The 14,890-nt window shown below is 40.5% G+C and overlaps 1 long non-coding RNA gene across 1 annotated transcript in view; it reads right to left on the bottom strand.

The window, feature by feature from the left end:
* LOC129137339 (uncharacterized) overlaps window positions 1-13,572 on the bottom strand; it is a 42,617-nt gene extending 29,045 nt beyond the window's left edge. Inside the window, exons 1-2 of the long non-coding RNA XR_008539805.2 lie at window positions 13,153-13,572; window positions 10,502-10,587 (exon numbers count right to left, since the gene is read on the bottom strand). This is a non-coding gene — a long non-coding RNA (uncharacterized LOC129137339). The remainder of the gene's footprint in view (window positions 1-10,501; window positions 10,588-13,152) is intronic.
* Between the last annotated feature and the right edge of the window lie 1,318 nt (window positions 13,573-14,890).

Below are 14,890 nucleotides of genomic sequence, written 5' to 3'. Positions count from 1 at the left end.
CCATGATTCAATTACCTCCCACTGGGCCCCTTCTGCCACACATGGGGATTATGGAAACTACAATTCAAGATGAAATTTAGGTGGAAACAAAGCCAAACCATATCAAATATGCACTTTTTGCAGTTATTGGGTGCAATGTTCTATAGAAGTCCATGAAGTCAATTTTATGATTGTGTAGTTCAAATATTCTAGATTTTTACTGGTCTTTGTATGTTTGCTCTGTAAGCTATCACTAAAAGCTTATTCTTTGAATTGTTTGTTCTGTAAGCTCTCACTGTGATTGTGTACTTGTCTCCTTTGTATCTTGTCAAATTTTGCTTTATATGTTTTGAGGCTATGTTATTGGTGCACACAAACTTCTAGTTACTATATCTCTGGGAAGAATTGAAAATTTTACTATAATAAGGCTTTTAGACTTAAAGTCTACTTTATCTGATCCTAATGTATTTTAAAATTTAATGCTTGTATGATGTATTTTTTCTGCCCTTTTAAAAATAAAGGGCAGAAAAACATGTTAACTTTCTTTATTCTTAGTTTTAGATATCTCTTTTTTAAACAACTTAATTTAAAAATATCCAATTGACATTATGGAAAACACTATGGAGTTTCCCCAAAAAATTAAAAGTAGAATTATCATATGATTTATCAATCCCACTACTGGGTATATATATCTACAAGAAATGAAGTCTGTATGTCTAAGAGATGTCTGCATTCCCATGTTCGTTGTAGTGTTATTCACGATAACCAAGATATGAAATCAACCTAAGTGTTAATTGGCAAATGAATTGATAGAGGAAGCATGGTATGTATACACAGTGGAACACTATTCAGCCACAAACGAAGGAAAGTCTGCCATTTGCAGCAACATGGATAAACCTGGAGGACATATGTTAAATGAAGTAAGCCAGGCACAGAAGAAAAATACCTCATGATCTCATTTATATGTGGAATCTAACAAAGTTGAACTCATAGAAGGAGAGGGTAGAATGGTGGTTACCAGGGGCTGTGAAATGGGAGAGGATTGGTGAAATGTTAGTCAGGAAGTACAAAATTTCAATTAGACCAGAGGAGTAAGTCAAGAGATTCCTTGTATGACCTGGTGACTATAGTTAATAACAATGTATTGTACACTTAAAAATTACTATGAGAGCAGATTTTAAGTCTTCTGAACACACAAAAAATTATGTGAGGTAATACATATGTCAATTAGCTTGATTTAGGCATTCTATAATGTATCCATATATCAAAATACCATACTGTACACTATAAATGTATACAATTTTTATTTGTCAGTTAAAACCATATCCAGTTGAAATGATTTGGTCTTTAATTGGAATGATGAGTCCATCTGTATTTAATGTAATGATTGACAATCTTACTATGTGACTTCCATTTGTTCCATATGGTCTATGTGTATTTTTATCGCCTTTCTTATATTCTTTTGGATCTATACAGTAGTTTATTATTTTACCCCTACTATTAGTTTGGAATTTATATGTATTTATGCAATATGTTGCAGTTATATCATGAATTTTTAATTTATTAAAATCTGAAAATTATTATTTTGTTCTTCTCTAGGATAATACAAAGACATTAAAACACTTTACATTTACTCTCTTCTGACTTATGAATAATTGCTATATATGTATATACATATATATGGGACAATTTATATGACAGAGATAATACCACAAATAAATGGTAAAAGATGGATCAGTCAATAGGTGTTTTGGGAAAACTTGCTGACTTCTGTATGTGGAAAAAAATAAGACTGGATTTCTAACTCACATCATAAACAAGACCTAACTCCAGATGGATTAAAGACCTGAATGTGAAAGGTGAAATATTAAGATAATTGAAGAAAACCTATGAAAACATCTTTGTAAATTTAGGGTAGGAAAGCAGAAACCAAAATTAAGGATTTCTGTTTAACAAAGGATATCACATGCATAGCCAACCAAGGGACACTGGTTGGCAGATAATTTTTACAATGTCAATATCTAGAATATACAAGGAGCTACTTTTTAATGAACAAGAAACATGAAAGATGAAAAGTAAAAAATTATAATCAGGTAATTTTCAGATGAGGAAATCTCGATTGATAACAAGTACGTGAACTAATGCTCAACCTCACTTGCAATCAGAGAAATACAGATTAAGACAACAAGGAGACACCACCTTATGCCCGTAAGATTTGTAAACATTAAAAATTTAAAGAATAACAAATGTTGGCAAGAATGTTGAGAATTGGCAAATTGTATGTACTTCTTTGATAGTTTAAACGTATCCAGATGTTCTTAGCACAAACCAGTAGCATTTAGTAAAATTAAGCATTGTATTATCTAGCAATCTCATTCTTGGGTAAAACTTCAGAGACACTGGCATATAAGTGTGCAAGGAAACATACATGAGGATGTTCACTATAGCATTGTCTGGGGGCAGGAAATAATTAGAAGCAACTTAGATGTTCATTAATGGGGACTAGATTAAAAAAATGGTAGATGCACACTGTAGAATATTATGCTGCAGTTACAAGCAATGAAGGTAAATAATTCATAAGAACATCATTGAAAGAAAAAAGTAAGCACCGGAATCGGATCTATAGCAAAATTCCATGTATGTACATACAAATGTACATAAAACAATGCTATTTATTTTTCCAAAGGCACATATGAATATAAGTACATTTACCAAACACATTAAAATGGGTGCCATTATGAGGTGGAAGGGAATGGGAGAAGGAATCACGATGACAGGCAAAACATACTAAAATGAAATGAAACAAGACAAGGATTTATATGACCCTCTGATGATAAAGTGTTTTAACTCAACAGATGAATGGATAAAGAAAATATGGTACATATACACAATGGAGTATTATTAAGCCATAAAAAAGAGTGAGATCCAGTTATTTGCAACAACATGAATAGAACTGGAGATCATGATGTTAAGAGAAATAAGCCAGGAACAGAAAGACAAACATTGCAAGTTCTCACTTATTTGAGGGATCTAAAAATCAAAACAATTGAACTCATGGTCATAGAGAGTGGAAGGATGATTACCAGAGGCTGGGAAGGGTAGTGGGGGTTGAAGGGAAGGCGAGGATAATTAATGGGTACAAAAACATAGAAAGAATGAATAAGACCTATTTGATAGCACAAGAGGGTGACCATAGTCATTAATAATTGTATATTCTAAAATAAAAAACGTAATTGGATTATTTGTAACTCAAAGGATAAATGCTTGAGGGGATGGATGTCCCTTTCTCCATGATATGTTCATTTCATATTGCATGCCTGTATCAAAACATCTCATATACCCCATAAATATATACAACCACTATGTACCCACAAACAATTTAAAAAATAAAAAAATCTAAAAAAAGAAAGGATTTGCATTAAATCAATGATTCCAAAAACTAAATTACTCATGTTAATTTTTTGTCATATTTGTAAAACACCTGGGCAATGTACTTAATATATTCCTTAAATAGCCTCATTTAAAACACAAATATTTTATTTAAAAAGAATTTTATATCACGATTATAAATGGAAAACCAGTATATTTTTCTGTAAATAGAATGTAAGTGTGAAAATAATTACATGGGAACAAAATGAGGAAGTTCTAGCGAGATACTGTGGCCTGCTGAAGGTGAGGTTTGAGGTCGGCTCTCCATATGGGAAAAAGGGAGATTAATAAGTCTAGAGTCACTAAAGATATATTAACACCAGGCTAAGATGTTCCTTGTCTTTATAATCAACAGAGGGAAAGAAAATTGAGGTGGGAATATAACTTTGATACACGACATTTCAGAAGTATTTAATGTCGTGTCTATGTTTGCATAATGCCTGGAATTAACTTGACACCCGCCAGTGTTATGTGTCCCACACTTTGGGAAACACAGGAGTTGATGGTTGCTAGTCTTTTCCAGCTTGAATTTTCTAAAGTTGTCTGAAATTAAGAAAGGCAAAATCTTGTTGCAAATGAGGAAGTGTCTGGCAGTGAAAACACTAGATAACAGGACGAATTACCAGGAGAGAAAACAGTGCTTCATTGCTACGACGTGAAAATGCTGCTACTACTACAAAATAAGCCTTGGAGAATTGAATACAATCTTCAGAATTGTTCCCATTTCAAAGAACTTTGCAAATGTTACGTAAGCACTGGGGAGGATCCAAGTAAAACTCACTGGAACCAGGGGTTGGTTGATGTGTGTTTTTAATGGTGCAGCTTCTGAGGTATCCGCAGGCTTTGGAGGTGTGCCATGATGAGGCGTATAAAGGTAACAGAAAGGAAAGAAATCTTGGACCTTGTAGTTCCATTGGTTTGCGACTTAGCAGTTTCTGGAACTGCAGAACCAGTTCAATCTTGTTCAGCTTTGTCAGTAATGAAACGCAGCAAAGCGATGAACAGTTTTTAAGTGCAGGGAACCTCCAGGTTGCAAGTCACATAAGGTGTGCAAGCCAGATGAACAAACCATGCCCAATTCATGACTTCAGAACTAGAAGCAACAAAAAAGTCTATCACATGTGGAGCCTAACTGCTCAGATTGAGGAACAGGGACCAAATTAAGAAACGAGGGGGGCCCTGTGTTGTTTCAATATAGACTTACAAGCCAAGGTCCCAACACTGCCTCTTTGCATGGCCCATCCGATCACACCTTGTTGCATTTTCCTGTCTCCTGCATAGTTATGCTCTGCCTGTAAAGTCTGCTCCCAGATCCCAGCTGGGAGAGACAGACTTGATCGTTGCCTCCTGTCTCCTTGCCAGTCGACTTGCAATAAAGCTTTTTCTTTTTTCAAAAGCTGGTGCCATAGTATTGGCTTCTATGCAGTGGGTCCATTGGTTGGTAACATTTCCAGAATAATACAAGATTTAGGAAAGTACTCTGAGTATTCCTTCTTGATTAAGGGACGGAATAGGTATTATTTATCATGGTTTCTTCTTGACCTTCTGAAGACTGTTTAGGTTGCAAGTAACAGGAACGTACAAGCAAAAAAGTGAAACAATGTTACCAGGACTGGTCTGCTTTCCTCTTTTCAGCCCTTCTGTCTCCACATTATGGACCCCAGTGGCTCAGGCTTACACCCTTCTGGTTCCAATTCCAGAGAGAAAGAGAGCTTCTTTCCCTCTATGGATTTCAGAAGTACGTTGGCCAGAGTGGAGCCATGTACCTATTCCTGAACATTACAACAGGGAAGGAGAATTTGTTTAAGTACGACTCGTACTTCACACTGGAGGTAGAGGCGAGGCCAGCCCCATCTAGAAGATATGTCTGAGAGTGGGGGAGGGAAAGGCATGCTGGGAAGGCAAATCCAACGAATACTCTATACAGGTTGAGCACTCCTTATCTGAAACGCTTGAGACCAGAAGTGTTTCAGATTTTGGATTTTTTTTGGATTTTGGAATATTTACTTATACATAATGAGGTATCTTGGGGATGGAACCCAAGTCTAAACATGAAATTCACATACGTTTTATATACATTTTATACACATAGCTTGAAGATAATTTTATACAATATTTTCAGTAATTTTGTGCATGAAACAAAGTTTTGACTGTGATACATCACATGAGGTCAGATATGAAGTTTTCCACTTGTGACGTCATGTGAATGCTCAAAAAAATTCAGATTTAGGAGCATTTTGGATTTCAGATTTTTGGGTTAGAAATGCTCAATCTGTATTTCTTTGACGTTAGAACAGGAGTCAGTAAAAGGGCAAAATAGTAAGTATTTTAGGCTTTGTGGGCCACCTAGGTTCTGTGTCACCTCTCTCTCTCTCTCTCTCTGTGTGTGTGTGTGTGTGTGCGCTTTACATTCCTTAAAAATGTAGAAAACTTCTTACCATGTAGGCTGTACAAAACCTGCTGCAAATTGGATTCGGTCCATGGGACATAGACTGCTGAGCCCTGAATTAGACTGACCCTTAGTTTCTGTGTTCTAGTGTGACTTTTTTTGTAAGTTTTACTTTCCAAATGCTTCTATAGACATAAGCGCTAATCTCAAAGCTTCACAAGAGCAGAAAACACATTTGCTTCTCTTCCTCTTCCTCTACCACTCCTCCTCATCCTCCATTTTCTTCTCCTTTTCTTATTTTTCTCTTCTTTTTACTACTACTATTATTTACAATGCCCCCATTTCACCACTCTGTATCCAAAGTGAATTACCACAATGTGTGGTAATTGAAATATTCAATAAATATATATTGAACAGATAAAAACTACACTTCTCAAAGTGTTACTGACATAGCTTGGACTTCCAGAGGCTTGGATGAAAAGATTGTCTTCTTTGATGTTTCACTAAGCTGCAATACTGTAACAGCTTTCTGGTGATTCTAGGAAGGTGGGCGGGCTGGGTGGTGGGAAGAAAACCATGCTAGGAGTCAGGAAACCTAAGTTTTAGTCCTGGCTTTGCCTAACTTTGTGACTTTGGACAAATCATTTATCTTCCTTGCATCTTTTTGTATCTTCACTTATAAAATAAAAGGGTTGGAAATCAATGGCTGAGGTTTTCTGTAGTTCAAGACTTAATGGTGGAAAGAAAAACATTGTGAAATAGTCACAGGGATAGGAAAGAAGAGGAAATTGTGCCTATATTGTGGGGTGACTTTGGTAATCGATTTTCAGGAGTTTTGGCAAGAAACTTTCTGCTAATGACTAAAACAGGCATAGAAACAAAACTGTAATGGAATGAGCATTTGCCAGTTCATTATCTTTAAAAGTAGTCTAAAATGCTCCTTTCTACTGAAAACAGGGATAGTTCTAATTTTTTTTTTCAAGGGGTAGTGCTTTACCATCTTTATGTTAAAGAAGTTACCTTTCACTACACAAGTGGCCGACATTTGTAGCTAGAAAAATTATCCTCCATGTTAATACGGGCCAGTAAATTAATCAAACTTCTTCTAAGCACTTACTAAATGTCGGGTACTTAGTTAAATGCCTCAAAGATGGAGAACAGATGGTTCCTTCCTTCAGGGAGTTTCCATCTGGAGACATTGAACGGAGAATCACTTAGGTCTAACCAGGAAAGCAGAAACACTTCTAAGTATTTAAAATGAGAGAATTTAATGCAAAAAATGATTATGCAGACAATGGAATTGTTGAGAAGGCAACAGAAGATGATGAGGTTACCCAGGAGATGGTGTGGAACTGCTACTAGGATGATTTTTAGAGACATGGAAAAAGTGATGACCCACGGTAAGTGAGGTGGAAATGCCAGGATTTATGTGCAAGATGGTGGAAATAGGATTGAAAGGCTCTGACTAAGGCCAGAAAGTCTTGCAGATTATTATGTGCCATGGAAAGGCTTGGAAGATACACTATTTAGTAAGGAAATAAGAAATGTGCTGGTGAAGTCAGAATGGCCGTTATGAAAAAGTTAAAAAACAACAGGTGTTGGCGTGGATGTGGAGAAAAGGGAATGCTTATACACTGGTGGTGGGAATGTAGACTGGTTCAATATCTATGGGAAACACCATGCAGATATCTCAAGGAGCTGCAAATAGAGCTACCATTTGACTCAGCAATCCCATTACTGAATATCTACCCAAAGGAAAATAAATTATTGTATAAAAAGACACCTGCAGGCCGGGCGCGGTGGCTCACGCCTGTAATCCCAGCACTTTGGGAGGCCGAGGCGGGCGGATCACGAGGTCAGGAGATCGAGACCATCCTGGCTAACACGGTGAAACCCCGTCTCTACTAAAAATACAAAAAATTAGCCGGGCGTGGTAGCGGGCGCCTGTAGTCCCAGCTACTCGGGAGGCTGAGGCAGGAGAATGGCGTGAACCCGGGAGGCGGAGCTTGCAGTGAGCCGAGATCGCGCCACTGCACTCCAGCCTGGGCGACAGAGCGAGACTCCGTCTCAAAAAAAAAAAAAAAAAAAAAAAAAAAAAAAAAAAAAAAAAAAAAAAGACACCTGCACTTGTAGGTCTGTCACAACACTATTAAATCATGGAAGCAACCCGTGCCTATCAACAGTTGATTGGATAAAGACAATGTGGTACATATACACCATGGAATACTATGCAGCTATAAAAAGAATGAAATCATGTCTTTTGCAGCAACATGGTTAGAGCTGGAGGCCATTATTATAAGTGAACTAACTCAGAAGCAGAAAATTAAATATTGCATGTTCTCACTTATAAGTGGGAGCTAAACAATGGGTACACATGGACGTAAAGATGGAAACAATAGACACTGGGAAATGCAAAATGGTGGAGGGAGAGAGGCGAGTGGGGGTTGGAAGATTACCTATTGGAAACAGTGTTCCATATTTGGATGATTGGCACACTAGAAGCCCAATCCCCACTATTACACCATCTACCCATATAACAAACATGGACATGTACCCTCTGAAACTAAAATAAAAAACTAAATATGCTGGCAAGAGGGACATCAGTATCACTTAGAAGCCCAGTGTTGGCTCCTTGGCAGGCCAAGGCTAAATGTAGGAAAGGCCATAACAGAACTGGGCTTACCAATAGCAATGGGGCAGTTAGCACTCTGGGATTTCAGAGGCCAGATGGTGACGTTTAACCATCAGGTAGACATTTACCGTAATGATTGGGAAGTATGGAGGAGGAACCAGGAAGACCCTTCCTGCGGAGAGTTTTGAATGGTTATGGAAAATGGCATCAAGTCAACAAGAGTGCTGTTCAATCTGTACAATGAAAAGGAATCAAGGATGAATAATCAGGATGCTGAGAACAGTCACGCCCAATAATAAGGATCAATCCCTTGCCCATGTTTGCTAGACGTGGGCCAGTTTTCAAACCTGAAACCCAGTGAGAGGCCAGTTCTTCAGGAGGAAAGACCCTGCAACATCACAGCAAGTACAAACAGTAATGATTCCTCCAGGCTTTTCCCACATGGACTGACTACCACTTACTTGAGTAGCTGTATACTGGGAAATGGGGTGTGCCCAAATATTTCCAGGATTATTGGACACAGGAACCTAATTGACATTGACACCTGGAGGCCCAAAGTGCCATCATAACCCCCCCCTGTTAGAGTGGGGAAACCAGGTGATAAATGAAGTCCTGGCCACAGTTCAGCTCACAATGGTTCTATGAGGTCCATGGACTCACCCAGTCATGTCCCAGGTTCTCAAATGTGTAATTGGGACAGACATTCTTCGTACTTGTTTAACTCATACTTTTGGTCCTTGGCCTATAGGGTAGGAGTTATCATCGTGGGGGAAAGGCAAGTGGAATGCTCTGAAACTGCTTCTCACTTCCTAACCCTTGTAAAGCCAGTCCATTAAAGATAATATCTCATCCCAAGGGGGATGGAAGAAATTAGTGCTACTGAAGGATGGCAGAGGTGGTGGTGCCTGCCATATCTTCAATCTACATGAATGCAAAAGGCCAGCCTCTGCAAAATCTGGCCCTTGCAGAAATTAGATGGATTCTGGATGATGGCAGAGGACTACTGCCACTTCAACCATGCAGTAGCTCTCATTGCAGCCGCTATACCAGACATGGTACCTTTGCTAGAGCAGATTAACAATTATGCAGATTAGGCTGGGAGCGGTGGCTTGTGCCTGTAATCCCAGCACTTTGGGAGGTCGAGGTGGGCAGATCACGAGGTCAGGAGACTGAGACCATCCTGGCTAACATGGTGAAACCTTGTCTTTACTAAAAATACAAAAAAATTAGCTGGACCTGGTGGTGTGCACCTGTAGTCCCAGCTACTCGGGAGGCTGAGGCACGAGAATCGCTTGAACCCGGGAGGCAGAGGTTGCAGTGAGCCAAGATTGTGCCACTGCACTCCAGCCTGGAGACAGGGTGAGATTCCATGTCAAAAACAAAACAAAACAAAACAAAAAACAAACAAAACCAATTAAGTAGATTACTCTGCTGCCAGGGAAACCCGACCTGTGACAAAAGACTTTTTCTTCATTGCTAATCAAGCATCAAACATTCACAGAAGAGCAGGTCTATGAGGACAGATAGGCAATAAACCTTGAAAAACAAATGGAAATCAATGAGTGCTGTTCTTGAAATGTCGTTCCAGAAATGCCACTGCTTTCTCTGCCCATACCCTCACCCATAACCCCAGCTGAATGCTTGCAGTGGCACGTTTCGTACCATGTGACCCAATTCCTCTGACCAAGTTAATTGCACCAGAGTTTAGTACCTGATCCAGGGATAATTCATCCACGGGGTAGCCAATAATAAGTGGTTTGGATCCTCTGGTGCAGAAATGTGATGAACCAGGTCAATTACATTCTCCACTCAAAAATGTAGAATGGGAAGACAGAAACTGAGCTGGTTAGCTCTTGTGCACAGGGAGAGGGTAGTAGGGACAGCTTGGGAGTGGCAACTACGAGCTCTGTGCAAGAGGATGCAGTTTAGTAAGAGAGTAGGATGTAGCAGATGCATTGAAAGAAGTTGAGGTGAGGAAAGACAGAGTTGAGGCTGGGAAAAAGGGGAAACTTGATTCTTCCTGGCTTCCCAATTCTGGTTCCTGTGGGACCTACCTTTGCTTTGGGTCTTACCTTTGTGTTCCTTGAGATACCTTTGAGGAGATTTCTCAGTTGAGCTAGGTTGAGTGGATCTTTTTCTTGCAACCAAAAGAGTCTACCTAGAATTGAGGTTTGAGGGGCATTACTTTCTGTTTGAATAATAAATTCTTTTTTTCTTGAATTATTAGATACTTTCTATGCATTATTTTTCTCTCTCCACTTAAAACTGTGAGCTTTTTGAGGTGAGTGTTCTATATACTTTAGGGAAGGCTATTGATACATTGTAGTAATAATAACAATAGCTTAGTTTTTACTATGTGCCAGACACTGAGCTAGGAGCTTCATATCCACTACATTTACTAATAAATGCTCCATTGTGAGTTATTGAAACAGGAGAGTACCCTGATTCCCCTCGCAGGGTGTGTGACAGAGGTGTGGCTCACCTGCCTGGTCACCCCGCAGCAGCTCAAACCCCTAGGGGGAGCATGCAGATGGGCAAGTGCAGAGGCCGAGGTGAGCACTATTGGGCTCTGGCCCCATGGCAGCTTCTAGGGGTAGGTGTCTGTGACTCCCAAAGCCCAGGTGGGTGTGTGTTACAAAGCTCTTTCAGATTTGCTGTCTACAGATGGCTTGTGTGTTAATCAGCTCAATGGACCTTCTGCCTTACACAAGGGCAGAGGGCCAGTGTGACAGCCTTCTGTATCCTGAAAGAATCCTGAGCTCTTGCCCAGTATCCCAAAAGAATCAGATCACACATGGGCTTGAAGGATGAGTCCAAGATGTTATTGAATGGTGGAGGTGGCTCTTAGTGAGACCGATGGGGAGCTGGATGGGGGATGGAAGTGGGAAGGTGGTCTTCCCCTGGAATCTGGCTGCCCAGCAGCTGGACTCTTCTCCAACCTCCCCTAGCTGAACTCCCCTCGGTGTCCAGACGTTCCTCCTCTTCTCTCTTCCTCTGCTGCATCATTCCACTGTTTCTGGTCTGCTGGTCTGCTGGTCTTGACGTTCAGCCACTTGTGTGTGTGACTGCTAAGGTCTCTGGTTTATATGGGTACAGGATGGGGGGTGTGGTGGACCACAGTGGTCTTGGAAAATGCAATGTTTGGGTGTAAAAACAGGAGTGCCTATTTTCACTCACATCTGTGGGCACAGGACCAAGGGTGGAGCCCTCACCAGAGACCCTGCTCTTTTCATGTATCATCATTATTATTATTGTCATTGCTATTAATATCACCCTAGTTACCCCAAGTATACAACCAAAGGAAATAAACTTGCAATACAGCTGGAGAAAGAAAAGAAATAATTTATTCTTGGGGTAGTATTTTTTCCTTAAAATTTCTTTTTCTTCTCAGCAAACTGATACATGCTTATTAGGGTTTTTTTTTTCCAGTTGCTATTTACTTTTATTTTATAAGACATTTCTGTCCCCTAGGCTGGAGTGCAGTGGTGAGATCATGGCTCACTGTATCTCCAACATCCTGTGCTCAAGTGATCCTCCCACTTCAGCCTCCTGAGTAGCTGGAACTACAGGCATTTACCACCATGCCCAGCTAATTTTTGAATTTTTAGTAGAGATGGGTCTTGCTATATTTCCCAGGCTGGTCTTGATCTCCTGGACTCAAGCAATCCTCCCATCTCAGCCTCCTAAAGGGCTGGGATTACAGGCATGAGTCACTGTGCCTGGCGTTATTAGAGAAAATTTGGAAAATACAGACAAACACAAAGAAGAAAAAAAATCATCCTTATTCTATTACAGATGACCATTGTGAATACTTTGGTGCATACCCTTTTGGTTACATAGACATGCACACACACACACACACACACACACACACACTCTGTTTTGTAATTTTTTTTTTCCCACTATACAATCTGACCATGCCATTAAATATGCTTTTAGGACATAATTTTAAAAGAGCTGTGCAATATTTCTCTATATGATAAGTGTCAGGAAAGAATTATAAGCCATGTAACAAAAGACCCTGGGAGATTGGACCCTGGCGGATTGCAAACTCCTGCCTCTTTTAAGGGTCCTAGGTACACTTCCACCTGGAGCACGGGCAAGGGCTATATGACCTCTGGAGGGCACTAGGTTTCCAGACTTCTGAAAACAAGAAATCCTTGCATATCCTTTATATTCTCTTCCTTCTGCTTCTGTCATCTCGTGTTGCTTCTGAAAATTTTTGCTCTCGGATGCTTTGAAGCTTCTGAAAATTGGTGCCTTGGGGTTGGTCTGTACAGGGTCTGGGTTTCAGGGCCAGCTGCAGATGGCCTGTCTCCTGGACCTACGTTTTTGTCCCCAGTTGAGTCCTGGATACCCATTAACTTCCCTGCACAACACAAGCAGCTACCAGCAGATGGTGCTGTGAGCAAGTGCGTCTGCCTAGGTGTGATTTACACAAGCCTTTGAAGGCTTTAAATATTTATCCACAAAATTCAATAAAGCTGTTCATCAAATCTAATGCTTAGAATTTGGGCAGCCCATGAAAATATTATAATATTTTGCCCGAGGTTCCAGAAGTCTCTTCTGTATGGTGTGTTTGTGTATTCAGATTTCTGATATTTGTTTATCACCAGCGGGAAGGAATTCATGTGACACATTGTAGGTTTTTTGCATGAGAGCAGGCCTGGGAAATCTTTGTAAATTTTTTCTCCAGATATTGCAGGGATTGCAAGCTCCTTACCTGACTGGGAGGTCCTTGAGGTTAGACACTGGGTTTGATTCTTCTTTGTATCCTCAACATCAAGCAAGTGCCCGGCCAAGAGGAAGTGCTCCATGAACAAATTAATTCAGGGAGGGAGCAGATGGATAGGTTATTTTTTCTTTCAAACTGTGTGTGTGTATGTGTGCGTGTGTGTTATTGTCCTTTCTCCCTCCCTACCACTCCCGCCCCCAGAGGAGTTTGGAAATGCATCTGGTTGTCAAAATGATTGGGTGGATGGATGAGTGAGAGGGGGTCTCCACTGCTATTTAGTGCACAGGATCAAAGGACATTGAACATGCAGGAGACAACATGCAGCTCCCTCTTTAAGAATCCCTGTATGGCTTCTTTGTAGCTGGTGATGTTACATAAGCCACATAACTTCTCTGAACCTCAGTTTTCCTTATCTGTGAAATGGAAACATAAACATTAGCCTGATTAACCCATAGGAGTGTTGTGGGTTTCAAATAAGTAACGTATTTTGCAGCACTTTTTGCAAATTATAAAGCATTATATGGCATATTGACCTTCTTTGGTCCTTGGGGATGAATAAGCCTGGCCTCATTGACCATGGTGCTGGAACCAGCTGAGGCCCAATTTGTACAGGTAGGAGTCAAACCTGTATCTACCTGAATCTTCAACATCTCAGGCACTAGTTCCACTCTCCTTCCTGTTGCTTAAGTCTCAAATCAGAACCGTCTTTGATTCCTCCTTTTCTTTCATCCCCAGAGTCCAATCCCTCAGCAGTCATATCCATTTTACATTAAAAACTTAGCTCAAATCTGTTTCTTATCCCCATCTTCCTTACTTCCACCCAAGGCTAGCTGTGGCCTTTGACCTCCTGAGTGAACCACTGAGTGAAACCAATCTCAGAGCTTCACTTTTGCCCTCTGATATGGATTGGCTCTGTCTCTCCACCAAATCTCATGTCAAGATGTTATCTCCAATGTTGGAGGTGAGGCCTGGTAGCTACTTGTGTTGTGTGGGGAAGTTAATGGGTATCAAGGACACAACTGAGGACAAAAAGGCAGGTCCAGGAGGGACAGACCATTCGCAGCTGGCCCCAGAACTCAGACCCTGTGCAGACCAAACCCAAGGCACCAATTATTGGGAGCTTCAAAGTGTCCGAGAGCAAACATTTTCAAAAGCAACATAATATAAAGGAAGCAGAGGGAAGGAGGATATTAAAGGAAATGCAAGAATTTTTTGTTTTCAGAAGAGCTTTGGAAACCTAGTGTCCTCCAGAGGTCATGTAGCCCTTGCCCTTGCTCCAGGTGGAAATGTACCCAGGACCTTCAAGAGAGGCAGGAGTTCCTATGGAGCCTGCAGAACCATGGGCCAATTAAACCTCTTCTCTTTATAAATTACCCAGTCTCAGGTATTTCTTTATAGCAATGCAAGAGTAGACGAATACACCCACCCTACAACACACCTCTACACAGCAGCACAGCGACCTTTTAAAGATGCACACTGGATTCTGCCACCTTTCTGCTTAAGACCCTCCATGGACTTCCCATTTTCCCTGGAACTAGAGTCACTCTTTCTGTTGGCGTATGAAGGCTCGCAGGTTCTGGTCCCCCCTAACACCTTCTTGGACCTTATGACATAGCACTGTCTCCTTGCTCACCACAGTGCTAACTCCCAAGCTATTTTCTGCCTCACGGATTTTGCCCTTGCTGTTCCCTCTATCCAGAATGCTCTTTTCTAGGTCTTACATGTT

Source organism: Pan troglodytes, chromosome 18 (assembly GCF_028858775.2).
Source record: "Pan troglodytes isolate AG18354 chromosome 18, NHGRI_mPanTro3-v2.0_pri, whole genome shotgun sequence".
Classification (NCBI taxonomy): Eukaryota; Metazoa; Chordata; class Mammalia; order Primates; family Hominidae; genus Pan; species Pan troglodytes.
Note: the sequence above shows the minus strand (reverse complement) of the source record. Positions and strands in the feature narration are given on the sequence as shown.